This window comes from Macaca nemestrina, chromosome 1 (assembly GCF_043159975.1).
Source record: "Macaca nemestrina isolate mMacNem1 chromosome 1, mMacNem.hap1, whole genome shotgun sequence".
Lineage (NCBI taxonomy): Eukaryota > Metazoa > Chordata > Mammalia > Primates > Cercopithecidae > Macaca > Macaca nemestrina.
Genome location: NC_092125.1, coordinates 217,805,857 through 217,832,979, shown reverse-complemented (window position 1 = coordinate 217,832,979; position 27,123 = coordinate 217,805,857). Strand labels below are relative to the sequence as shown.

Below are 27,123 nucleotides of genomic sequence, written 5' to 3'. Positions count from 1 at the left end.
TCTCCTGGCTCTGAACCCCGTCACTATGCTGCAGACCCCACCCCCTCTACCTCTCCCCTGAACCCCAGAGCTGTTTATTTCCTGCCTGTGGAGCTCCGCTACCAGGGTGGGGAACGTTTGCCTCAGATTCCCGGGTCAGACACTGAGCTTCCGACTGCCCTCACCCCAGCCCAGCTCTTCCCAGAGTGGCCCCCCACCCTCACAGGTGTCAGTCCCACTCCCAGGAGTCACCCAACTTCTCCCTTCCTCCACGTCCTGCCTCCCACATCCAGTCCATTACTGGGCCAGGGGCCCCATGCCTGTCCCTGTCTCCTCCCGGGCCCAGGCTCTTGTGCTGCTCCTCACAGCGTTCCCTGTGCCCACCTCGACCCCTGCCGGCAGACTCTACGTGGCCAGGGTGATCCTCGCAGAACATAAGTTCCATTATGTCATTGCTTTGCTCCAAACCTTCCTACGGCTTCCATTCCATTCAGAGCCAAAGTCCGATCTTAACAGTGGGTCCACAACCTTTCTAGCCACAGCCCCCGGCTGATCCCCTCACACACTGGCCCCTGCCACACTGTCTCCCTGGGGGTCTGTGAACCCAGCAAACACACTCACTCCCACCTCAAGGCTTCATGCACTCCCCTCCTCCTGCCCGAATTCAACTTCTGACCACCATGGTCTGCGTGAGCCCCCTTCCATGTTTGCCTCTTTATGCCAAGGTCACCTTCTTGTGGAGGTCTTCCCTGGACACCTCCCTTACATCGCAATCCCTGTCTCCCCCACGCTCCCTGTTCCCGCCCCTGGGCTGTTTCTCCCCAGCGCCTGTCACCTGCTCACATGCCTTCTCCTCCACCTACTCGTCTGGCTTGTGCTGTCTGCCCACCAAGATGCCGGCTCCGGGAAAGCAGGGAGATTTGTCTGCTGGTTCCCAGCTGTGCCTGGCACCTAGTAGACACGGAACAGGTATTTGTTGAGTGAATGAATGAGTGGGTGGATGCCTCTGCGACCCAGCCTGCTGAAGGCGGGAGGAGAGAGAGCACTGGAGAGGCAGCCGGGGCTGGTGGTCTGCTTTACTGCAGGTAGCACGGCCCAGGGCGCTGGGGATGGGGCTCGCATGTGGAACAGGGCAGCCTTCTCCGGAGGGTGCAATCCCCGCTGTGTCCAGTGGGGGTGCTCAGGGCAGCTACCGGTGCAGGGGCAAGCGGCACCGCTGGCCACTCAGGGAGGCGTCCCTGGGAGGCCACCTGTCCCACTCCCCACCCCTCTGGACTCCGAGAAGTGTTGACCTGAGGTCAAGCTGTGTCTGTGCTAGCCGTCAGCTCTCCAACCTGCAGCCACAGGCGGGAACTGTACACCGTTTGCTGACCACCTTACCAGGAACTGCGGGCCACCAACACAGCCTCTGTGTCTTTCCTCCCCAGGGGCCCAGCAGCACATCCCACCACCTTTGCCACCTCCCAGGGGAGGAGGGGTTGGTGAGGTTTCCCCACAGCCCCTGCTTTGCATTTCAGGATGCAAGACACACAGGCAGAGCCAACTGGCCCAGAGTCCACCTTCTCGAGCTGCAGATGCCACTGTCCAATCAGGAGCGACTGCATCTGCCAGGCAGCCAATCCCTGTGGAGCCGACATCCTTAGGGAGATAGTGTGAGTTCCAGGATGGGCACAGTGGCTCCTTCAGTGCAGAGGGAAGCAGGCACGGCTAAGCTGGGTGGCCCCGGGGTCCCTGATACCTCCGGGACTGGGGAGAACAGGCTTCAGAAACCGTTTGCCAACCCACCGGACCCAAGAGGGGAGCCTAGCAGCTGAGGGGTTGCAGGGCCCAGGGTCCAAGCAGGGAGCCCACAGGCTAGGTCCCTCCCTTCAGCTCCACTTCCACTTGGTCTGCCAATGACCTGGAGCAAATCTTCCGGATTTAGATTTGGAAAAACGGAAGCACGGGGCATTTAGAAAGGCTTGCCCAACTTCTCACGGAGCAAAGAGAAGCGAGATGTGAAAATGCTTGGAGCCCAGGAAGGAATCCGGTCATTAAATCCTAGCTCTTCCCCTTGACGTGGTTGGCTGACAAGGACAGGGGACCCAGGAAGGTCGGGAGGCTCCCTCTATGGGCATTTACTTTCTTCCTACCAACTTACTACTTTGAAAACTTTCAAACCTCATAAAAATGGAAATAATTGGAATGGCAATAAATCCCCATATACTCTTCATCCCAATCACTCACCAATTGTTTCCCTCTTATCTCACTCGTATGCATTCCCGCTCCTCTCCTCCCTTTTTCCTCTCTCTCCATGCACACACGCACACACATGCCATGCATACGTGCACAGGCACACACCTACATACGCACAGGCACACACATAAACACACCACCACATGCACACACATGCACACGTACAGACACACATGCAGTGCACACACGCGCACACATAGGCACACATGCAGATGCACACACAGGCACACACACATGCGCACACACCCACATGCACACACACACTTTTCCCTGAACTGTTTGAAAGTGCGTTGCAATCCCCTGAGCTCCACTCCTCAATACCTCAGCACTTACCTGAGAGTTATGTCTTAACCGCACCACCAGCATTGTACCTAAGATACTTAGCTCAGTATCACTGGATCCTCTATTCGGTGTTCCCAATCATTCCAAAATAACTCCTACAGCTTTACAAAAATCTGGGATCCATTCAAGGCTCTCAAATGGCATTGGTTATTTCTCTCTCCTCTGTCTCAATCTAGAAGCAACCCCTCATATTTTTCATTTTTGTGTTTTATGACGCTGACCTTTTTTGAAAAGTTCAGGTCATCTGTCCTGCAGACAGTCCCTCGGTTTGGATTTGTCTGACTGTAGCTTTGGGATTCAATTTAGCTGAACCTTTTTGGGGAGGTCTTGTCCTTCCCATGCATCCAGGCAGGGCCAAAGAAGCAACTTTGGCCATCAAGGGCAAGACCAGGTCTGGCCATTTGGTTAAGGTGGTGTCTGCCAGGGCACAGCTCTTTCTTTCTTTTCTTCTCTTTCCTTTTCCTTTTTTTTTTTTTTTTTTTTTTTGAGAGTCTCACTCTGTCACCAGGCTGGACTGCAGTGGCATGATCTCAGCTCACTGCCACCTCTGCCTCCCGGGTTCAAATGATCCTCCTGCCTCAGCCTCCCAAGTAGCTGGCACTAAAGGTGTGTGCCACCATGCCCAGCTAATTCTTGTAATTTTAGTAGAGACGGGGTTTCACCATGTTGGCCAGGATGGTCTCGATCTCTTGACCTCGTGATCTGCCTGCCTCGGCCTCCCAAAGTGCTGGGATTACAGGCGTGAGCCACCGCGCACCCGGCTTCTGCTCTTTCTTTTCTTCATGATTAACCAGGAATCCCAGGGAGGGTTCTTGAAGGCTGTGTGAATACTCGGTTCCCCTATGACTCCCCAGTGCAGGTTTTTTCTTGACTGCAGTTTTTCTAGAAAGGCCAAATGTGTTGCCAGTTTGGGTTCTGAATGCAGAGTTGGTGAGAGGTCAGGAAGCCGAGTTTCTTTAAACACAGGAAGGAATCCTGGGGGTCTTGAACTGTCATCAAAGCCACAGCCCCAAGAAGGCATCGCTGGTGAGACTCTTTCAGGGACTGATAGAAGGTCCACAGCGCCCCTTTATGGGACTCTGGCTCCTGGAGCAAGCCTGGGTCATGAGATTTAGGGCTGGCAGTTTCCTCCCCATGCTGCCCCAGGCCCCTCTCTCTTTCTTTCTTTCTTTTTTGAGACAGGGTCTTGCTTTGTTCCTCAGGCTGGAGCGCAGTGGCGTGATCCCTGCTCACTGCAGCCCTGATCCATGGGGCTCAAGAGATTCTTCGACCTCAGCCCCCAAAGAGCTGGATCACAGATGTGCACCACCGAGCCTGGCTAATTTTTTTTTCTTTTTATAGAGATGAGGCCTTACTCTGCAGCCCAGGCTGGTCTCAAACTCCTGGGCTGAAGCTATCCTCCTGCCTCAGTCTCCCAAAGGGTTGGGATTACAGGCTTGAGCCACTGAACTCGGCCAGGTTTGGCCATATTTTGGAAAAGGTGGACCCATACATGATTCTAGGCCAGGACACACAAGGAAGAGCTGCCCCAGACTAAGTGGAGAAATGGAGCAAAACTCCCTGGGGCACAGCCAACCAAGGCGAGGGCCTCTCTTGGAGCCTCAGTTTCCTCATCTGCTGAATGGGGGGCCCAGGACCAAAATTTCTCTGCTGGAGCTAATGGTAAATGACTGTTATTTTGGGGGCAAATGTGCCCTGGGGGGTCTGAGTAGGAGCTTTGAGGACACTGTCTCTGATTCCTTCAACCTCAGCATCAAAGATGGAATCTGGACCCTGTCGGAGCTGCCTGCGCTGCTCGCATGAGCTGGGAAGAAGTCAGTGCACCCAGCTGAGAGCAGGAAATAAATGAATGGCTTAAGCCAAGAAACCACTAGGGAAGGTCAGGACTGAGCCTAGGAGTCAAGGACAGAGACACAAAAATAATAGAAGACACTTTCTGATTTGACCTGGTGTGGGGACAACCTGTTATGGCTACCCACATGTTCTGGTTGATGGAGCTGGCACCTCATTTGCATAGGGAGGGCATGAGGGTATGGGAGGTGGAGTTACTGACCCCCAATGCCTCACTTCTCCCAGCATCCATGTCCTTTGCTGTGTGACTTTGCTGCCTCTCCCAACACACACACACACACGCACACACACACACCCCTACACACACATACAAACATATCTACTCACATACATACACACACGTACACATACATACACACACATGCCTACACAGACACACATATACACACATGAACACACACACCCCTACACACATATACACACATACACAAACATACACACAAACCTACACACATCCACACATATATGCACACATACACAAGCATACACAGCTATACATATACATACATATACACACATACACGCAAACACACTTGCATACACACATACACACACACCTATACACATACATATATACACACATACCTATACGCACATACACACATACCTACACACACACACACACACACACAGACACACACACCTAGACACGTACACACAGACATACATACACATACACAGATACCTTTATACGCACACACATATAGACACACATACATATATACACATATGTACACACATATACACACTCAAAAAGACACACATACAGACGCACATACACACACAGGCACACACACGTCAGAGGGGTGAACTCCTGGCCTTGCCCCCCTGTGCAGCCATGTGACTTGCTTTGGCCTCAGTCACAGGAGACTTGCCCCTGGGCCTCTGTCATCATCATGGGACACATATGCCCCAGTCCACCCTGCTACATATGAAAGAGCCACCCCACCTAGACCAGGCAACCCCAGCTTCTCTGTGATGTGGAACCAGCTGCCCCATGAGTGTGTGATCAATAAATGCTCACTGTAGCCGCCAACAGCATCATTATACAGAATTCGCCCTAGCGCTTAACCCCAGGGCTCCAGGGAGCAAGTTCTGCCTTGATTTAATCTCCGGGGTCGTATTTATCAACACTGAATTACAAGTCCAGTAGGTACCTGGAAACCTTCCAGTTCCTGCAAAAGGCATTAACTGTCTCTTTATTGTAGATTCTGGAGTACAAAACATTTGAGCTGGCCAGAACCTGCCTTCAGTGAGAAGTCTTGATCCAAAGTCAGTTCTTTGAGGCTGGAGAAGATCTCTCTTTAAGCTTAAATTTTGCCAGTGCCGACTGCACATGCTCCTATCTTCTTCGGGAGCTGGTTGATGACATTATTCCTTCCTCTTTGGGTGACCTGAGGTGATCATTCTGGGTCCTAGGAAGGAGGTCAGGCCCAGTCAGTGGTTCCGATCTGGGCTTTGGGTTTGGCGTTGGCGGGAATCCTAACTCTGCCGTGTGCTGGGCTATGGCCTAGGGCAATTCTCTCAGTCTTCCCTGTGTTAGTTTCTCCATCTGTCAAATGGGATGATGACGAGGGAGGACTCAGTGTGCTAACAGGTAGGGGTGTGCCACGGGGGCCGCAGGAGCTGAGAATAGCTTCTGCCCCACCCTGGTGTCACATGAGGCACAGGTGCAGGGCAGGCTCTGGCCCCAGGTCCAGGCGTGCCTCCTGGGGAGTCACTGACCACAGCTGCTTCCTGGACATCTGTGCCATCCGCATGACGGCAGGTGAAGCTGCTCTTGTGTGGTGCGCCCCGGGCAGCGGTCTTACCAGGAAAACCAGGGTTTGAGGGTCAGCCTTGCTACACCTGCTCTTCTGGCTGCTGGTCTCCTTGGCTGTCAGGAGGCTTCTCTGTCTTTTCCACTTTCCCAGAAAAGGCTCATCTTTTTCTTTTATTTTTGAGATAGAGTCTCTTCAGTCACCCAGGCTGGAGTGCAATGGTGTGATCTCGCTCACTGCAGCCTCTGACTCCTGGGTTCAAGCAATTCTCCTGGCTCAGCCTCCCAAGTAGCTGGGACTACAGGTGCACACTGCCACACCCAGCCAATTTTTTTTGTATTTTTGGTAGAGACGGGGTTTCACCATGTTGGCAAGGATAGTCTTGATCTCCTGACCTCGTGATCCGCTCGCCTTGACATCCCAAAATGAAGGCTCATCTTTTAGAGATGTGACTAGCCACGCCCAAGGTGAACCCATGCCTCAGGGTGTCACGGCAGGACCTGTGGCGCTTAGGCTTTCTGTGGCTGCATCCAAGTTCTGAATCACCCTGGAAGCTCTAAGGTTCTAGAAGGCTGGTCTGCAGATCCCTGAGGTCTTAAGAATGATCACCTTGTATTCCTTATCTATTTGGCAGGCGACTAGGACTCACAGCTTTCAAAAGGCCAACCCTAATACGATGGGGACCGTGGATACCAGGAGGTGGGGTCCCTGGAGGCCATCCTGGACGTCAGTGGCGCAATACCAACACTGGACTCTCCCCCAGATTCACCTCTGTACCCGTATCCCATAAGACTGCTGAGAGGTCAGATCCTCCCGGCAGGGAGCTTCATCTCTTTCCTTCACGGATGTGCCCCGGCGCCCAGAGCGGCCACCAGCACGTGGTAATGCCTAGTGAACATCGTGGAAGGAATGGAGAGAGTGGGGCTGTTCTGGGCTGGGTGTGACGTCCTGGGTGTCTTCCGGAAGGACTCGGGGCGAGGACTCTAGCACCTGCTTGTTGAACTGATGTTATTTTGCATGTTGCTTCTGGAACCCTGGAGGTCCCCCCAGGGAGTCAGGGCTGCCGCCGGCTGCTCACTCAGTAGCTGGCTGGGCCTGTCCCCTGCAGAGGCAGCAGGAGCCCACGCACGCCCGCGCGCGCACACACACACACACACAAGCACACACACATACATACACTAATCTGTCCCCCAGGAGGCTTACGACCTCCTCCCTCCATGAACACACGCTGCACCCACATCCTGCCCAGGGGAAGTGGAGGAGGCAAGTGAGAGGGGATGCGAGAAGCCATCACCAGGGAGCCCCTTGCCCTCCCCTCCGGGAAAGTGACCTCAGGGTTGTGCAAGGGGTTGCAGGGTGGGGAAGGGGTCTGAGAGGTCTTTATCGCCCACGACTGCCCTGTGCTCAGCCCCAAGGATGAGGGGAAAGAGGGACTGGGGACCCACGCCGTCCATGTTCAATGTAGGGGCCTTCGTGCCTTCCACTCAGAGATGGGAATCCCCAGGCTACGGCTTCCTGAAGAGAGCAGACAAGATGGACAGGGCTCTCCCCAGGAGCTCCCAGCCCTGCCCCCTGCAGAGGAACAGAGGTGGCCCCACAGGGCTCTCCATCTCTTGGCATCTCCCTCAACATCACCCCAGGGATGGAAGCAGAAGCCAGTGGAGAATGTGCGGCAGTCAGACATCTCTGCTGGGTGCCAGGCCCACTCTGCCCAGCAGCAGCAACAGGAAGCAGTGAAGGGCACGGCTGCATTGGGCAGAGTGTCTTTGGGGTCAGCTCACCCCAGGCTGAGGCCAATCCCTAGGGGGCACGCGGGGCTCAGGGGCTCAGGGACTCAGGCTGGCACAGTTAACACTGGACATTAGGGGGGCACCTAACCCTGCTCAGGGAGCGGGGGCTGCCCACCCATCAGACAGAAAACTGATCCTGGAAAACGTGATCCCTGTAGCACCCCGGGTACCTGCTCTTGAACGGGAACGACCAGAGACAAGGCCATTTTCAGAGCACTCCGGGGAACGCCAAGTCACACATTTGCTGCAAAGCAAGCGCCTTGGGACCACAGCACGCAATAGGAAGCTGGTGCAGCGTGTGCCAGAGCCAGGCACTGCTGCTGCAGGGCTGAGAAGCCTGGTGCGCCGGGACCAGGGCCCCGCGGGGTGCCGGTGCGTGGCCTTTGCTCTGAGGCAGGCCTAGCGCGTGACCCAGGAGGGAGGTCCCGACACCCCCGACCTTCCTGGATGAGCAGCGGCCAGATAGGGAAGGCGCAGGGAGGACAGGGAGCAGGTGGCTGTGAGGAGACAGTCCGGGCCTGTCCCCAAGCGGCCCCTCCAGAGTAGGAGGCAGACCTTCCCTGTCGGCCCAGGAGCCCCTTTCTCAGGGCAGGGGGTTCTGGTGATGTTGAAGAGTTCCCCTCACTGCTGCCGGCTGTGTGCTGAGATTGGCTGTGTGCCGGGATCCGCTGTGTGCCGGGATCGGCTGTGCGCCGGGATCCGCTGGGTGCCGGGATCCGCTGTGCGTCGGGATCGGCTGGGTGTCGGGATCTGCTGGGTGCCGGGATCCGCTGTGTGCAGAGGTGGGCTGCCCACCTTTTTACCTGAGCTCCTTCATCTGATCTTCCCTGCCGCCCTGGGAAGGGGTACTGCTGCCTCCCATGCCACAGGGGACAACACGGAGGGTCCGTGAGCCCTGCATTCAGGGCTGGCTGACTCCAAAGTGCGCTCTGAGCTGTGCACTGCTGAGAAGCCCAGGGCAGGCTCTGCCACTCCATCACATCATCTGTCTGCCAGGACACAGAGGGGGAAACCGCCTTGAGGGGACAGGTGGCCCTGGGAAGGACAGGCCAGAGGTAAGAGCACCGTCTGTGGGGGTTTTTCTCCCTCTCTGTGGCCTCTCCCTGCTCTGCTATTCCTTCTTGGGGAGGCCCCTCCTCCCTTTCACGCCAGCTGCTGAGCCTGGGGCCAAGCTCTCTGGTGACTCACTCTGGAGACAGCCCAAGCTCTTCGGGGTGCCAGGCAAAGGGAGGACTCGGGTGGAACATTCCATCTCCCGTGGTGCCAGCCACCTGCACTGTGTTGAGTCCCTGGTCCCAGGCCACCCCCGTGTGATTCCAGGAGGGAGGCTGGCACCCCCTCTCCTGGCGTGGGCACACAGCTCTGAAGCCTACACCAGGGGTGCTGCTGTGTTTTCCCGGCAGGATAAAGATAAAGACTGTGGTTAGGGGAGGTAGAAAGAAGAAAAAGAAGGGAAAATAAAATAGTTTGGGTGCTCAGTAAGAAAGCAGAGGTGTCGAGAGACAAACAGGAGGGAGAAAGGAGAAGGAGGAAGGCAAACAAATGGGAAAATGAAAAAGAAAGAGAGAGGCGCCATGAGGGAGAGCTGGGGGACAGCCACGCATGTTGAGCCAGCTCTGGGCCTTGCCCCCAGCCCTGGCAGTGACATGCTTTTTACAGATGGGGAAGTCGAGGTCCAAGAATGTTAAATAACATCCAAGGTCGCTTGGTGAAATTAGTGGCAAAGCTGGAACCAGAACCTGGGTGTATCCAGCTCCAAATCGGGGTTCTTTCCTCACACATACCTTGACCTCCCACCCTGGAGCCCCCCATGGACCTCTGGCTCTGGACAGGTGACCTCTACTGCCTCCCAGAGCCAGAGCACAGCCATTATCCTCCTGGCCCTCAGCACGGAGAGGTTGCCCTGACTCTGTGGGTCTCCAAACACAGGCTGTATTCACGACTCTCACAGACCACAGCTGCGGATGCTGAACCTCACAAGCAGAGGTAAAAGCTGGAGGCTGCGGAAGTAACCTCACTGGCTGCTTTGCAGTTTCAGACACACTGAACCAGCCCTCAAACCTCAGCTTCATTCCTGGCTCTTAAAAACAAATTGTATTTTCAGATATTTGTCAACCCTTTTTTTTTTTTTTTTTTTTTTAAAGTTTCTTTGGACCAGGAAGGCAGGTGACTGGTAAATGCTGAGTGGCAAAGTTAAAGACACTTCATTTAAAAGACACTATTGACTAGGTGCAGTGGCTCACACCTGTAACTCAGCACTTTGGGAGGTCAACGTGAGAGGATTGCTTGAGGCCAGGAGTTAGAGACCAGTCTGGGAAACATAGTGAGACGCAATCTCTAACATAAAATTTGAAAATTAGCCAGGCAGCTGGGCGTGGTGTCTCATGCCTGTAATCCCAGAACTTTGGGACACCGAGGTGGGTGGATCACCTGAGGTCAGGAGTTTGAGAGCAGCCTGACCAACATGGTGAAACGCTGTCTCTACTAAAAATACAAAAGTTAGCTGGGCATGGTGGTGGGCACCTTTAATCCCAACTACTCAAGAGGCTGAGGCAGGAGAATCACTTGAACCCAGGAGGCAGAGGTTGCAGTGAGCTTAGATTGTGTCATTGCACTCCAGCCTGTGCGACAAGAGTGAAACTTACCATTTAAAAAAAACATTAGGCACGGTGGTGTACGCCAGTGGTCCCAACTATTTAGGATTGCAGTTTGGGAGAATAAAAAGGTTCTGGAGATGGATGGTGGTGATGGTAGTACATATATTATGAATGTACTTAATACCACTGAACTATACACTCAATACCACTGAACTGTACACTCAATACCACTGAACTGTACACACAATACCACTGAACTGTACACACAATACCACTGAACTACACACTCAATACCACTGAACTGTCCACTCAATACCACTGAACTATACATTCAATACCACTGAACTGTACACTCAATACCACTGAGCTATACATTCAATACCACTGAACTGTACACACAATACCACTGAACTACACACTCAATACCACTGAACTGTCCACTCAATACCACTGAACTATACATTCAATACCACTGAACTGTACACTCAATACCACCAAACTATACATTCAATACCACTGAACTGTACACTCAATACCACCGAACTATACATTCAATACCCCTAAACTGTACACTCAATACCACCGAACTACACACTCAATACCACTGAACTGTACACTCAATACCACTGAAGTGTACACTCAATACCACCGAACTACACACTCAATATCACTGAAGTGTACACTCAATACCACCGAACTACACACTCAATATCACTGAAGTGTACACTCAATACCACCGAACTACACACTCAATATCACTGAAATGTACACTCAATACCACCGAACTACACACTCAATACCACGGAGCTACACACTCAATACCACTGAACTGTATACTCAATGCCACTGAACCATACCCTCAATACCACTGAGCTACACACTCAATACTACTGAACTGTACACTCAATACCACTGAACCATACACTCAATACTACTGCACTTTGCCCGCATTACCACTGAACTCTATACTCAATACCACTGAACTATACATTTAATACCATTGAATTGTATACTTAATACCACTAAACTGTACACTTAAAAGTGGGTAAGATGGCACATTTTACATGTACTTTTACCACAGTAAAAAAAAAACTGGGAAAAAAGAAAAAGAAACTTCTGTATCATGGAGTCAACAGCAGCTCCACATTTGGGTGTATGTGTTTAAGCCAAATATTGAAGCTGGATCAATAAACATGACACATGGTGGCTCACACCTGTAATCTCAGCACTTTGGGAGCCCGTGGTGGGTGGATTGCTTGAGCCCAGGAATTTAAGACCAGCCTGGGCAACATGGAGAAACCCTGTCTCTACACAAAAGACAATAAAATAATTAGCTGGGCATGGTGGTGTGCACCTGTAGTCCAGGCTACTCGGGAGGCTGGGGCAGGAAGATGGCTTGAGCCTGGAAGGTCAAGGCTGCAGTGAGCTGTGATTGTGCCACTGTACTTCAGCTGGGTAACAGAACGAGACCCTGCCTCAAAAAATATATATGCAAATAAAAATTTTAGGCCGGGTGTGGTGGCCTTACAGGTTTACAGGTGTGATTACACACCTGTAATCCCAACACTTTGGGAGGCTGAGGCGGGCAGATCACCTGAGGTCAGGAATTCGAGACCAGCCTGGTCAACATGGTGAAACCCCATCTCTACACAAAAATTGGCCGGACGTGTTGCTGGGAGCCTGTAATCCCAGCTACTCAGGAGGCTGAGGCAAGAGAATCACTTGAACCCAGGAGGCAGAGGTTGCAGTGAGCCGAGATCGCACCATTGCACTCCAGCCCGGGTGACAGAGCGAGACTCCGTCTCAAAAATAAATAAATAATAAAAAGAGAAATGTTTAAAATGTGGTAGATACAGTTGCTGGCTGGCCCAGCTATCACCCACGACCCCTATTTTCCTGAATTTTCTTCCAGCTGGGGTGGCCTGTGGCAGTCTGTAACCCGAGTCCTGGAGGGTGGGGCTTCGGGACAGTACTGCTTGGAAAGGGAAGCAATCCTGGTGCGTTCTTGTCATGGAAGAAGCTGAGTATCCAGTTCTGCTTCTGTTTTCAGCAGGGGTGGTGCTAGGGGCATCTCAGGCCGGATCAGGGGAAGGAGATGGCAGTCTGAGAGCTGAGGTGGGAGGCTGTACTGCAGCAGGTGATCCTAACCACAGAACGAGATCCCGAGCCAGCCCTGTCTGGGGACCACCAAAACTCTGCTCCAGCCTAATGGGGACCTCACAGTGGTTCTCCTAGCTTCTAGTTATTTCTACAACATAAGGATCAACTACTGAATCAATCTGCTTTGATGCAACTTCATTCCTCTGGACCAGGACTGTGGGGAGGGGGCACATCCCCCAAGCGTTACCAAAGATAACTAGGTTCACACGTCGTGACACGTCCGAGCATGCAGAGACGGGACCCCAGGTGCAGGGCTGCGGGGGATGCAGGACCCCCTCTGCAAGACCCGCAGATTGTAGGTCTCCCTGCCTCCACCTGTGGGAAACTCTAGGCAGATCGTCCCACTGGGGACAACTGAAATGACAACATGGTCCTTTGCATGATGATTGGAAACCAACTTCCTCATCACTTTCACCTGCTGGGCCTGCTCTGCCCACTGGAGATTGACAACGAAGTGAGTCCCTCTGTTTAGGACAATCCCTGGAGCATCTGAGGACACCCGCCATAGCTCACCCCATCTACAAGTGGGCCCTTTGTTCTTGAGAGCAATCCTTGCTTCTTTCCCTCCTTCCACACAAGGCTTCTGACTTAAGCCCATGAATGTAATTTTGGCCCACGCTGTGCAACTCGTGCCGCACATGGGCTGTGACATCAGACCCTCGCCAAACCTTACAGGCCAGCCTTGGGGCAGTGCTCTACCATGGAAGATGCTCAGGTCGAGGTCACCAAGCTGGGCTTTGGAGAGCAGGAAGTCCGGTGCTCCAGTGCCTCACTCCAGAGGCTTAGTTAGCCATCATTGGGCACAGTTTCTTTCTGGAACATCAGCACCCTGCCACCCTCTTTGAATGGTGTTTCTGTTTGCCACATCCTTCCTAAAATGACAGAGGCACCCAGAACCTGAGCAGCATTGCACGCTGGCTGGCCAGCAGAGTGCAGCGCGACAGCTTCCCTCCTTGCTCTGGGACAGGGGTTGGCAAACTGGTGGACCAGCCTGTCACCTGTGTTTGTGCAGCCCTCGAGCTAAGAATCGTTTTTCCAGTTTTATTTAATTCATTTAATCTTTTTTGGAAAAAGGAACTTGCTCTGTTGCCCAGGCTGGAATGCAGTGGCATGATGACAGCTCACTGCAGTCTTGAATTTGTGGGCTCAAGTAGTCTGTCTGTCTCAGCCTCCCAAGTAGCTGGAACTTTATGTGTGTGCCGCCACCCCCGGCTAATTTTAAGATTTTTTTGTAGACACAGAGTCTTAGCTGGGTGTGGTGACACGTGCCTGTAATCCCAGCTACTCCGGAGGCTGAGGCAGGAGAATGGCCTGAGCCTGGGAGTTGGAGGTTGAAGTGAGATGAAATTGCACCACTGCACTCCAGCCTGGGTGGCAGAGTGAGACCCTGTCTCAAAAAAAAAAAAAACAAAAAAAAAAACAAAAAAAAAAACCAAAAGAAAAAAGAAAAAAGAAAAGAAAAGAAAAGGAAAAAGAAATAGCACAGATGACCCAAATCATGAGATGAAAAGCCAATGACTAATGTGTGGGAAATACCTGCCAAAGACGTAGAGAGACAGAGAGGGAACACCTGGGGCCAGAGAACGCTCCCTGATAGAAATCACAGGGCCTCGCTGCCTCATCTGCGCAACTCCTTGAAGGCCTGTGGGCTTCACAGTGGAACCGCGGGGCAGAAAGTGAATTCCAGGTCATGCTGTAGTTCTTTTTCCCTTTAAAACTAAGTTTACACCCTTTGTGAAGTGTGTCAGAGCTCCTCCCATTACAGGAAGTTGATCAGGAGAAGCCAGGGAGAGAACAGAACCAGGCTGGACAGTGTGTTCCAGGCCAGTCCTGGCAAGAGGCTTTGATGGGGTCTAGACAGTGGACGTGCATCTGAAGATGTGTGTGCAGGTGTGTGCACACACATACGCACACATGCACACACACACGCACACATGTGCACACGTACACACACGGACACCGCCGGGCCCACTCTACCCGTTAGGGAGACTGCTTACGGTCTGATGCCTGCTCACGTTTCCAGCGAGCTGCTGGGGAAAAGCCGGACTCTGCACGAGTGGATGCCCCGCCCCATGCGAGGCAGGCCTCCTGCTGCTCTGGAAATCAAATACTCCAAGGGATAGGTGCAGAGTAAGGCCCAGCACCCCTACAGAGGACGGGGTGGCCACGAGGACTTGGAGAGCTGCATAGTGGTGCTGCGTGACCCTGGCTCATGTCCCCAGATGAGGATGTCCAGTCAGGGCCCACTGCAAACAGAGGTTCAGAGTGTGACCCGTAGCTCCTGGGGGAGAGGGGTTGGACTGTGGGGTGCAGTGCACCCAGGAGCACTTTTGCTTTGCTCTTTCCGGCCTGGACGTGCCCAGTTTCCCTGCTTTACAGCTTTCCCTGCGGCTGCTCCCAGAGGAATGGCAGGGCTGCTCTGTGGACTCACTGTGGGCCCAGGCCAGAGGCTTCGGACATCTCCCCACTCAGGCCCCAGGCCTGAGATTCCCACGGAAACAAGTCTCCCAGATGACCCCTCCCCATGTGGCACAGGGGGTCAAACTTGAGACCCCCGGGACCTGGGACAGAGCTCTGGGGTGGTGGTTCGGGGGCCTCACTCCCTCAGCCACTTCCCTGATTGCAGCTTTGTTTTCATCAACTGCTGCAGGTCTGTTGATACCAGGAGCATTTCTCAGCCCATGTTGGTGTCCTGAGTGATCCTATTTTTTGTGTGTGTGTGATGGAAACTTGCTTCATCTCTAGGCTGGAGTACAGTGGTGCAATATCAGCTCATTGCAACTTCCACCATGCCAGCTGGGTTCAAGCAATCCTGCCTCAGCTTCCCAACTAGCTGGGAATACAGGCACACACCATCATGCCTGGGTAATTTTTGTATTTTCAGTAGAGACGGGGTTTCCCCGCCTTGGCCAGGCTGGTCTCGAACTCCTGACCTCAAGCGATCTACTCGCCTCGGCCTCTCAAAGTGCTGGGATTACAGGCGTGAGCCACCGTGTCTTGCTGTGAGTGATTCTTAAAGAGGATGAACAAAGGAACAAGTTAAGCCTGTCCTGGGAGCTGGCTGCTCTAGGGGCAGGCAAGCCACTGTCAGGGTGATGGGGGGCAAGTCCTTTCTGCCATGGAGGACGCCGTGCAGTGGAACTGGACTTGGCTCGCCACCTGCCTCGTGAATTCCAAGCCCTGCCCTTCGCAACATGGAGAAAACAATCTGTGGATCTTAATGCCCCAGCTCCAGGATCTCCTCCTCATTGGTGCAGGTGAGGGGATGCCTGATGAGGCAGTGCTCCTGCCCCCACACTCATCAGCTCCCTTGGGGGGAGCCATGTCAAACCAGACAGTTCCAGGCAGCTCCTGCAGGCCACACTGAACTGAGGGGAGCCAGACCCCGCCCCTGCACCTGCCTCAGTGTCTCCCACCCCTCCCAGGGCTGTGGCTGCAGCTGCCTCTACCTGGCTGCAGTGTCAGGGAGAGAAGGAGCCTCTGCATCTGGGGGGCTCATCAGTGAGGGACCAGGGAGGGGCAGGTGCAGGAACAGGAGGGGAGGTCCCAGGTTCTCCTGGCCAGCCCCTCCCTCAGGGGTAAGGGCAACAGTGAGGCACACACACTGCGGCACCCAGCTTCTCCCACTCCTTTCCGAGCATCCACAGTAAATGGGGATAAAGGAAATGCTGAGTCTCCTCTCAGAGCCAGATTGAAATGTTAAGTGAGCCAAGGTAGGAAAATAACACAGGGGGATGGGGCCACAACAAGAACCACTTCCCAATGATGACCGCATTTCAAAGCCTGACTCAGCATGGCGGGGGGCGCAGAGGAGACCCAGCTCCCCATGGATGGGTGGCTCTGCCTCTGGCTCCAGCTCCAAGCTGCTGCCTTGGCTTCCTGGGCAGAGGTGGGGGGTTGTAACTTCTTAAATCCCAGGATGGGAGAAGGATGGAGAGACCAGTGTCCTGGTATTTCCCAGATGGGCAATTTCAGAGAGATCGTTGCTTTACTTTTCTGGTAAGTTTTCTTCTTCTCCTGTCAGGATAAAAGGTTTGCAGGGAGGAATCTGAGACCATCTTTCAAGTCTCAACTTCAGTATGATTGCCTCAATAAATAGTTTTCTGATACCCCTGGCTAGGAGAAGTCTCATATACGTCCTATGAAGTAAAGGTAGAATTCTAAGTGCCCCAACTGACTGGATGGACCCTTTCTCTTCACTAAGTGGCTCCAGAGACACTTGAAAAACTAGCTCAGGTCATGTTAGAAATAGAGGATCAGAAATACCTCATTATACTCTCCTCCCTTTGGAATTCAAGCACGACTAGCCAGCATTTTCATGAAAACAGAGAATTCAAGCCTCAGGAAACAGATTCTTTGTAGAAGTAAGATACCAAATTCCAACCTGACTCAAGAATAGTGGAAGGACACAAAGATAGATGTGTACCCGCCCCCCACCCGCTACACCCTTGTTCTGCTCTCTAATCTTTGCACATACCAGAGATTTCGTAAGTTCTGTGAGTACCTGGTTTTCCGCACGTACCAGAGATTTTGTTTTGCACATACCAGAGATTTTGTAAGTTCTGAGGCAAGGTCACAAGACGTGTTTAAGTAAGATAAACTCTTGCTGCCATAAACCTGCTCTCCCGCCTCAAAGTTTGAACCAAAATATCAGAAATGGCGGGAACCAATCATAGTTAGCCAAATCGCCTTGTTCAAACACTAGCCAATCATATATCTGATTTGTATAATAACTCTATGCCCACTTTTCTTAGACTATATAACACTGCTCGGAGCTCAGTGGGGGAGCTCTCCTGCCCGTCTCGTTTCACGAGCGAGGGAGAGTTCCAGGTTCGAACCTGTAATAAAGATCCTTGCTGCTTAGCTTTGACTCTGGACTCTGGTGGTCTTCTTCGGGGAATAAACGGTCTGGGCATAACAATAGCATCACATGACAGCGAGCAGGCCTTGAAATGATTCAAAGGCTTTTACCCTAAAATATATTTCTTTGACATATTTTCAAATTGCCCTGCACAGTTATCTTTTGTGAGAGAAATTTACATTTTTCAGAGAATCTCCTTCCCTTTCCAGGTCTTTTGTTATACTGAGGGGATTAGCTGAGAGTCTAGCATCTTTTAAAGGTCTTAACAGAAAATATTTGCCATCTGTTTTCTCTAAGGGTGGCCACATAAGCGACTTCTTCAGGGGCTGGGCATGGTGGTTCACGCCTGTAGTCCTAGCACTTTGGGAGGCCGAGGCAGGCAGATCACGAGGTCAGGAGATCCAGACCATCCTGGCTAACATGGTGAAACCCAGTCTCTACTAAAATACACAAAATTAGTCGGGTGTGGTGGCGGGCGCCTATAGTCCCAGCTATTCGGGAGGCTGAGGCAGGAGAATGACATGAACACAGGAGGCGGGGTTTTCAGTGAGCCGAGATCGCACCACTGCACTCCAGCCTGGGCGACAGAGCGAGACTCAGTCTCAAAAGAAAAAAAAAACAAAAAGAGACTTCTTCAGTAGTTTGAATCTTGTTCTCCAAAACCCATTATCTTAACTCAGACACTTTGTTATGCTGATTTCAGGTCTTTAGATAAAAAACTTAAGTCTTTCAATCAATTGTCAACCAGAAAATCTTTGAATCCACCTGTAAACTGTGATCCCCTCCCCACATTGCCTTACTTCTAGCAGTTTTGTGTTTATGGACCAAGTCAACATATATCTCACATGTATCGATTGATGTTATTAAATTTATGCTGCCATCAAACCACTTGGGCACATGTTCTCAAGATCTGTGGGGCTGTGTCGCAGGGCACGGGCCTCCCATTTGACTCAGAATAAATCTCTCTAAATATTTTACAATGTTGGCTTTTTACCAATAGTTCCAATAGACCCTACTCTGTGGTCTTTGTTCCATTCATCAGCATGGTATTCATAAAGTATTAGTTATTAAAATAACCGCATGTTGGCAATTTCTTATGAAGTTATATGTGGACTAACTATGGGATCCAGTGTAAATGTTTCAAAGTATTTATGCAGTTATTTCAAAATTTATGTTCCACAGATACTCCTATCAGATTCCGGATGACAGCTAATTGTTTGTTTTATAATTTTTGCATTTTTTCATAAATGCTCACACCCTATCTTTTCTAGGCCTTTATTGTAGAAAATTATGTGAAACTACTCAGGGCTACATGTGAAAGTCATGACTGCGGTGGCTGCCGGAAGTGAAGTGCCTTTCCTCTGCAGTCACCAGACACTCAGATTCCTCCAGTGACACCTTCATTTTGTTTCCCTCTTGGCTTTGGCCCTTAAATTGTGCTATCCAGGGAGACTCTGACTTTCATCTCCCCCAGTTCATGCCAGAGCCACAAGGACCTGACAATTGTCAATGTGGTGGGAAGGACTGCAGCAAACAGGCACTCTCTGTCCTCCCGAGGGAGCCATACTCCAGGCAGACATCGCAGTCCTGGCTCAGGGTGTGTCCTTCCAAGTATCCCTGCCCCTCCTGCAGGTGCGATGCTGATCCACGCATCTTCCTCCCATTCCTAGGTAGAGTGTCTCCTTGTTTTTCCCCAGATCATCTTCCAGCAGCCACTATGTCTTACACTGATGTCTTCAGCTTCCTCTTTTCTGCCCTTCCCAGCAGGATGAGGCTGTTTTTCCTGAGGATAAAGAGAGGAGGTGGGACATGAGTCTCATTCCTGAGAGAATGGACAGAGCTTTGGAGCTTTTCTTTCTTCTAACACAGTTTCTATGAGTTGCTCCAGTGCCAGTGACACAGAGATGTTAGTGGCTTTGCCCCTGCATGTTAATTCTTTGGTAATGTAGTGGTGGCAGGGGAGGTGTGTCTGGATGCATTTCGGCCACAGCTCCTGTTCCTCTTGCCCAGGCAGAATCATCTCAGGAGGGAGAGCGTGGAGATTTTTGTGATGTGTCCTCAATCCCGGGAGAAAGGTTTCAATAGCAGTAGGAGTCCCTCAGTCGTATGTCCTCTGATCATTTAAACAACAGCTTCTTTATTATACTCAATTGTAAACAATTGAGTATATATGTCTAATTTAGTCTTGCATTAGCTTATCTGAATTTGCTGGACACTGCCCCAGATAAGGTCATATTCTCTTCCTGTTTATCCCTGAAAGTCACTGACTTTCTCAAGATGTAAAGGCTCCTTTTTGTCCTATAACATCAATAAACTCGTGTATTAAAGAAAATGTGCTGATTTGCAGCTCAGTAAGGTTAGTTGTTGTAAAAATCATATAATTTTTATGGGATGCCTACATCTCCAGGCCAAGTAGAAGCTATATTTTTCATACTCAGAAACTGGAAATAACACAAATATTAAGGAGATTTATAAAGAAATAGTAAGGAGGCACTCATTAACTGGAATACTGTTCCTCATGAGAATCAACACATTCTTTGTTCACAACCAAATTACTGACTCATAGGTAATTATGCTGACCGAGAAGCCACACAAATGAAATGGAAACTATAAGATTTCACTTCAACAAAATCTTGAAAAATAGATCTGAGGTAACAAAGATGAGAGATTGACTCAGTATGGCGAGAGGAAAATGACTGGGACACAGGAATCACAGGAAGACAGGGAAACTTTTAAGCATAATTCATCATTATCTGGATTGTTATATTGGATGCACAGGTGAGCACATGTGAAATTACATGTGTTTTCCTCTAGAGACATGGTCTTGCTTTGTCATCCAGGCTGGAGCTCAGTGGTGAGATCATAACTCTCTGCAGCCTCAGACCCTGTGTCTCCAGTAATCCTCCTCCCTCCGCCACTTGTAGCTGGGACTACATGTACGCAGCATCATGCTCAGCTTCAGTGTGCATTACACTGCGCACTTAAATTATGCAATATTGAATACATAGCAATAATGCTTCAAAAAGGGTGTTGCAAATAAGTGGATAGATAATTTGCTCTATAAAGGTTAATGGAAAGATGGACACTAACGTGAGAAATGTGTTCTGCTTTTGTTGTCTGTTCTTTTAATGTGAAATAGAGGAAACCATTGTTAATATTATGTTTTGGGTGGGTGAAATTTTGCAATTGCAAGCCATATATTGAAATATTTAGCCCATTCAGAGGGATTTTTGTGTTTATTCTCACCTAAAATTCTCAATTCTTTGCATGTGTAGATTCAGTTTTTCTAACACCCTCTTAGGGAGAGACTTTGGTTTATCCACTGTGTATTGTTGGTTCTCATGATGAAAATCAGTTTGCCGTCAATGTATCAGTTTATTTTTCAGCTCATTCTACACATTTAGGCCAACACTATCCTGTTGTTATTACTCTGCTTTTGTGATTATTGTGAAATCTGGCAGTAAAATGTCATCAAGTTTATTCTGGCATTTTTACAAATACTATAGCAAAATGTTTTAACTTTTAGCGCCTAAGTATGATAAAAGTGTGGCTTTAAATAACGACTTTTGTTATGTACAGGTTATAGTCTTGCATTCCTCCTTTCCCCCCACCCCCCCCCCTTGGATCATAAAATTTTATTGGAAGGTCAGGGGAAGAACCAGGGGTAAGGGTCCCTTCCTTCCCATCCCCTTACCCAGGAGACACCCTCCGAAGGACAGCAGAAGCCCCCAGAGCCTGCTGCCTCAGAGGACCTTGGAGGCAGACAGGTTGTTGTAGTGATCTTCCTGGCCCTCGAGTGGGCTGCGGTAGGTGGCAATCTCCTGCTCCAGCCGCGACTTGATGTCCATCAGCCGCTGGTATTCCTGATTCTGCGGCTCACTATCAGCTCGCACATCGCCTAGCTGGGCTTCAACACCACTGATCAGTCCCTGATATGCGCCAGCTGGGCTCCAAAGCGCGCCTCGGTTTCTGCCAGTGTGTCTTCCAAAGCAGCTTTCATGCTCAGCTGGGACTGCAGCTCAATCTGAAGACCCTGGAGGGTGCGCCGCAGGTCAGTGACTTCGGACCTGCTTATCTGGAGCTGCTCCGTGTGGCCAGACAGCTCCCGGTTCGATCTTCAGTCCCGCTGGTGAACCAGGCTTCAGCATCCTTCCGGTTCTGCTCGGCCATGACCTGATATTGGCTTCGCATGTCATTCAGGATCTTGGCGAGATCAGTGCCTGGAGCTGAATCCACCTCCACACTGACCTGGCCTCCCACTAGGCCCCTCAGCACACTGATTTCCTCTTCATGGTTCTTCTACAGGTAGGCCAGCTCTTCCTTCAGGCCCTCGATCTGCATCTCCAGGTCAGTCCTGGCCAGGGTCAGCTCCTCCAGCACCCTGCGCAGGCCGTTGATGTCGACCTCCAGGCTCATACGCAGAGCTTGCTCCGTCTCAAACTTGGTTCGGAAGTCATCTGCAGCCAGACGGGCATTGTCGATCTGCAGGACAATCCTGGAGTTCTCAATGGTGGCACCAAGAATGTTGTCCCGCAGGTGGTGTAGTAGTGGCTGTAGTCGCGGGAGGGCCTGGGCCCCTGCTTCTGGTACCAGTCGCGGATTTTCACCTCCAGCTCGCCGTTGGCCGCCTCCAGGGCGCGCACCTTGTCCAGGTAGGAGGCCGGGCGGTCGTTGAGGTTCTGCATGGTGAGCCTCTTGTTGCCCGCCAGCAGCCCGTCGGACGTGGCCAGGACGCCGCCGTAGCCGCCGCTGTAGCCCCCGGAGGAGGACGAAGACACGAAGCGGGCAGAGGACACGGACACACCGCGGCCGCCGGAGCCCCCGTGCATGCTGGGCGCGCGAAAGGCGACCCCCGGCCCAAAATGCACCGAGCCGCCGCCCAGGCCTCCGACAGACGACATAGCCGACGACTGGAGATAACTGTAGGAAGTCATGGACAGAGCGACCCTGGTGCCAGAGGCTGCGATTCGCGGAAGGAGCCGCATTCCTCCTTTTTAGAGTTTTTATTATGAAATCTTGAAATTTTAAAACGTTATTTTCTGTGTCTGATCAGAAGTTAATGGATTTTTTCCTTTATTCTCCTTTTTTTTTTTTTTTTTTTTTTTTTTGAGACTGAGTATCGCTCTGTCGCCCAGGCTGGAGTGCAGTGTCAGGATCTCAGCTCACTGCAAGCTCTGCCTCTCGGTTTTATGCCATTCTCCTGCCTCAGCTTCCTGAGTAGCTGGGACTACAGGTGCCTGCCACCACGCCCAGCTAGTTTTTGGTATGTTTTAGTAGAGGCAGAGTTCACCGTGTTAGCCAGGATGGTCTCGATCTCCTGACCTCCTGATCCGCCCGTCTCGGCCTCCCAAAGTGCTGGGATTACAGGCTTGAGTCACCCCACCCAGCCTTCCTTTATTCTCTTAATTTAGCACTCCTAACTTACTGATTTGAAGATGTTGAATAATCAGTGCATCTCAAAAATAAATTTGAGTTTGTCATGTTGTATGATCCTTTTAAAGTCTTATAGAATTTGACTATTATTTGGGAGTAGTTTATTCATATGTACTAAGAAAATTTGTCTGAAGTTTAATTTTCTTCTTTCGCCATTCTCTATTACTTGTAATAAGGTAATTGTAGCCTCTTAGAAAGAATTTAGAAGGTTGGCACTTCACCCATTTTTGAAAAACTTAGAGAATGCTTGTCATTACTTTTTTAAATGCCGAGAGTCATTTTTTCTAATATATCACTTATCATGAAGAACATTTATAGTGTGCTCGGGAAGCAGGCATACTACGCTGCTCTGGGTTGGGATGTTCTGTAGATGTCTATTAGGTCCATTTATTCAACAGTGCTTCAGTCCACGGGCTTCCTGAGAATCTTTCTGTGGGTGTTCTATACATTATTGAAGGTGAGGTGTTGAAATCTCCTCCTTTTTTCATTGTTTTCTATTCCTCCCTTCATATCTCTTAAAGTTTGGCAAATGTAGTTAGAGTTCTATTTTTTCAAATATGTAAAAGAGAAAGAAAACACTAATTGCTTAGTAATTTTAATGAGAAAATCACATAACAAAATATTATATTTTCCAAATGCTGCCATCAACATTAAACTCCTCCAGGGGTCTCACATCTGCCCTGGACTCTGCTGTCTCCTCAGGCATCCCACCTCAAAGTTTGCTACAGAGGAGGGGACATGATAATAGGGTCCTCCCTCTCCTAATGAAAACCAGGAGAGCCCTGACCTGACAACTCTGGGAGAAGAGCCCCAGTCCAGAATTACCAGTAGTTTTGATTTGATGATCAGCTCTGAACGCACATGGCTCACCATAGAGTTAGGGCTGAACTGGGTTTTCTTGTTGCTATTTTAAAAGGCAAATAATGGAGAACTAGAGATATTGAGCATGAGTGGATGTGAGTGAAAAAACAGTGATGATGTGTGGCAGTTTCTTACCAAAGTGTCCTTAGGTTTGTAGGTGTCTAGTGTGAGGTGCAGGTGGTGGAGTCTAGGGGAGAGGCAAGAGGCAGAAAAGTGTGCAGGAGGCTGGGTGAGGCTGCAGACACCGTCAGTCCGCTATGCCAATCTCACCACAAGTGCTGGAGAAGGGTGGGGGTCTGATGGAGATTCCTAACAACCCTGTGGTTCAAGCTAAGTCCATCAAGGCCATTGGTTCTTCCCAGAGCATAGCTGTCCATCAGGAATCCCCCATGCGTCCAGCAGCAGCTATGCATTAGCATCTTCAAGGTGCACAGTCATTGTTGGGAGGAGCTCCAGGATGTGTTTCTTTGTCAAAAACTGGGTTATGATGTCAGAGAGCTATGCCGGGTGCCTGGTCCAGGTGCTCTCTGACGTTGGAGGTAGAGGAGGTGCGTTCTCAGGGTGGAAACACCATTTTTGGATATGTACATAAGAAAACATGATTTTCCTTGGTTCTCTTAGATGACATGGAGAAGCAAGCATGCAGCCTGCAAACAATTGTAATTTCCTACTTTACCCCAAGTTCATGGTTTCTTGTAAACTTTGGTTTCTGTCCAAGTACAGAGATATTGATTAGAGTTAGTTTGCTTCTTTTCACACACTAACCCTCACCTCCCCCAGATAAAGAGCACATTGTCCTCACTCTGAGTCTGAGGGAGGAGCTGTTCCTGTACAACTAAGTGCCTGCAGAGACCACCGTGTGCAGCTCTGCAGTCAGATGTTTCCCCACGTGAGGCGACCTCCATGGCCCGTGATTGCTGCTCAGGTCTCATTGTGGATTCAGGAGTAGCACGCATTTAGGCTATCACAGGTCAATCTGATTCTGAAAATCACCAGTTTCATAGAGAGAGGTAATAATCTAATGCCCATTCTTCTGTCGGCAGTTTGTCTTTCTTATTTGGTTGAAAGTTTGAAGAAAAAATGTGACCATATTTCTGTCTAATTCTAACTTCAGAATCTACTATTTGCTCTAGGAGACCCACAAATTGCAAAACAGGGAGTTCTTCATTTTCATCAAAATGTGCATATTTGCGAATTTCAACATGCTGTTCAGAACCTGTGCATGCTGACAACTATGGTTCCCGGTGCACTCCTGGCCTGGTGAAGCCCTCACAGACCCTGTCCCTCACCTGTGCCACCTCTGCATTCTCCATTACAACCAGTGCTTCCTGCTGGAGCTGGATCCATCAGCTCCCTGGGGAAGGGACTGGAGTGAATCAGGTACACAGGTCATGATGGAGTTCACATTCCAACCCACTCCTCAAGAGTCCAGTCACCATCTCCAGATCCACATCCAAAAAACAGATTTTCCTTCAGCTGAGCTACCTGAGCAACGAGGACACAACCATGGATTTTTACACAAAAGACACAGCCAGGGGAAGACACTGTGAGCTCAGACAAACCTCCGTGCAGGGGAGCTCGGGAACAGCAGGAGGCACTCAGGACACCAGGGGGCGCTCAGGACACACATCAAGGCAGGTGCAATGAGGGGGAAAAGGTGCTGGAGCTGGGGTTTGGCATCACCATTGTATTTCACCACTGGACACCGGCCACTATGTTTATTCTCATGTACGTGGTTCTTTGTATTATTAGAAAATGGCACTTATGTAAATATATACCATATGTAGGTGCATCAAGTCATCCTCTCCATCTTATACTTTTCCAATAAGACTCTGAGTCCCTGTATTTGTTTGAGCTCCTCATAAATTATGGTCAGTCATGTAGGATCTCTTTTTCTTCTTTCTCCCTTTTTCCCTCCTTCTCTCTCACTCACAAACTCTCTTTTTCTATCTCTCTTCTCACACACACACACACGCAGAATTCTGTAACTTCAATTTCATGATGTATTGAAGACAATTGATTAAACTGCAGCTTTTCCAGTTTAGCTGCTCTTCATATTGCTGTAAGAAGAAGAACGTCGTGTTTGTCAGCTATGTACTTCTCTAAGAAGAGTAGCAGCTTTTTAAATAATACCCAGATACTGAAAGCAGTCCAAATATCCATCAGCAGCTTAATCAAATAGTGGTAAATTCATTCACTGGAAAAACATCCACTGTTACAATCAGGTACTGCTGGATATGCTCAATAACAAGGGTAAATTCACAAGTACGTATGATGAGTGAAGTAAGTCAAACAAATATAAGTCCATACATATTATTCCGCTTTTATAAATTCTATAAAATGAAAACTAATGTAACATAAAGAAAACCAGTAGTTGACTCCGGACGTGGTGGGAGAAGGAAAGGTGGAGGAAGCAGGAGTTACAGGAAAACAAGAGGAAATTTTGAGGGTAACTGATTTTTCTATGTTGGGTAAGGTAATGGTTATGTCACTATTTTGAAATTGTACACGTTATTGGATGGCTATTATTTGCTCATTTTACCTCATTAAAATATTACAAATGTAAACACATATAATTTGATAGAAAATAAGTTAGTCAGAGATGAATAAAATATATGAGAAATGAAAAAAGAAAATCACCAAACAAGGGCATGAAGGACTTCACTCAATAAACTGAAGACATTTTAAATTTCTCAACACTGAATTAAAGATTTAATTAAATACATATAAGAAATTAAAGAATCCAATATATACACTTGAAGGAACCCTATCACTACCTATATTTTTAGGGAAAAACCAGAATACAACAAAGTAATGTCATGATTTCATAATGTAACAGGGGTTAATGAACCACACCAGGCATGTACAGCTCTGTCCCGGAGTTCATTCAGGGAACAGGTGTGTCCTGTGGTTAGGAATCGTGCACCAAGCTCACAGCATCAGTTCTAGTGGAAACAAGGCAAAGGCCAAGAGATCTCAACTAAAATGTAGTTGGATGTCACATCTGGGGGAGTGGCACATTCCCCGTGTCAGTATGGAAAGGTTAGTTACCTCTGGATGTGTCTGCCAAGATTAGTGCTCATATCTCAGGAATGTGCAAAATGACTAAATACAACAAGAAAGGAGACCGGCTCAGGGTTTCTACAGTGGTTTGGTGGTGGAGGCAGAATGAGGGTTCTCACTCACAGAAAGGAGGTTGTGGGGCTTGAATCTCCAAATGGCATCAAATGAGGGAGTTCCTGTGATTCCTAACT

General features: G+C 49.9%; 1 protein-coding gene, 1 long non-coding RNA gene and 1 pseudogene across 8 annotated transcripts in view; 2 read left to right on the top strand and 1 right to left on the bottom strand.

Moving 5' to 3' along the window:
* LOC139364200 (NBPF family member NBPF3-like) overlaps positions 1 to 27,123 on the top strand; it is a 217,626-nt gene that overhangs the window by 35,410 nt on the left and 155,093 nt on the right. The window lies entirely within an intron of this gene.
* On the top strand, positions 664 to 11,884 carry LOC139364246 (uncharacterized). The gene is made up of 3 exons (XR_011625747.1): positions 664 to 948; positions 1,497 to 1,631; positions 6,802 to 11,884. It is a non-coding gene; the product is annotated as an uncharacterized lncRNA (long non-coding RNA).
* On the bottom strand, positions 21,178 to 22,509 carry LOC139364235 (keratin, type I cytoskeletal 19 pseudogene; annotated as a pseudogene).